This window comes from Orycteropus afer, unplaced genomic scaffold (genome assembly GCF_000298275.1).
Source record: "Orycteropus afer afer isolate SDZICR_OR568_19922 unplaced genomic scaffold, OryAfe1.0 scaffold00026, whole genome shotgun sequence".
NCBI classification, from domain to species: domain Eukaryota; kingdom Metazoa; phylum Chordata; class Mammalia; order Tubulidentata; family Orycteropodidae; genus Orycteropus; species Orycteropus afer.
Window position 1 is genome coordinate 382,968 of NW_006921613.1, and position 563 is coordinate 383,530.

Consider the following 563-nt stretch of genomic DNA (forward strand, 5'->3'; position numbering starts at 1 on the left):
GTCAGAGAGAGTTCTGCCTCCAGGAGGCCTCCTCTTGAGCCCGGAAGGGTGGTCAAACTAGCCAATCACAGCATCAGAACTCTAAGCACGTGAGAGAGTGGGAACCTCCCAGAACATTGTATTGTGCCACGCCCAACAGAAATAACCCAGGTGGATAGCCCCTCAAGTTGCTCATAGAAAATCCCACCTTGGAGTTTACAAAGACTTATGGGTAGAAAAGCCACATTAAGTAATTTACTACACTGCACCTCCTGGTACTTGAAATACCATTAGCATAGCTTTCAGTATCACAGTGACATGCAACTCATCACAGTACAACGAACTGATATGAGTGGTTGGCTTGAGAGACCAAAGTAAAGTATCATAATGATATATGCAAAGAACTAGAGTTAGCAAACCAAGAGCAAGGAACACACTCGTTTCTCAAGCTGAAAGGAATGAAGAAAAAAATTCAAGCCTCAATTTGTAATACTGAAAGATTCTATGGGCAGATATTGAGCAGTGCATGAAGCATCAAAAGAAAATGGAAGGAATACACAGAGTCACTGTACCAAAAAGTATTA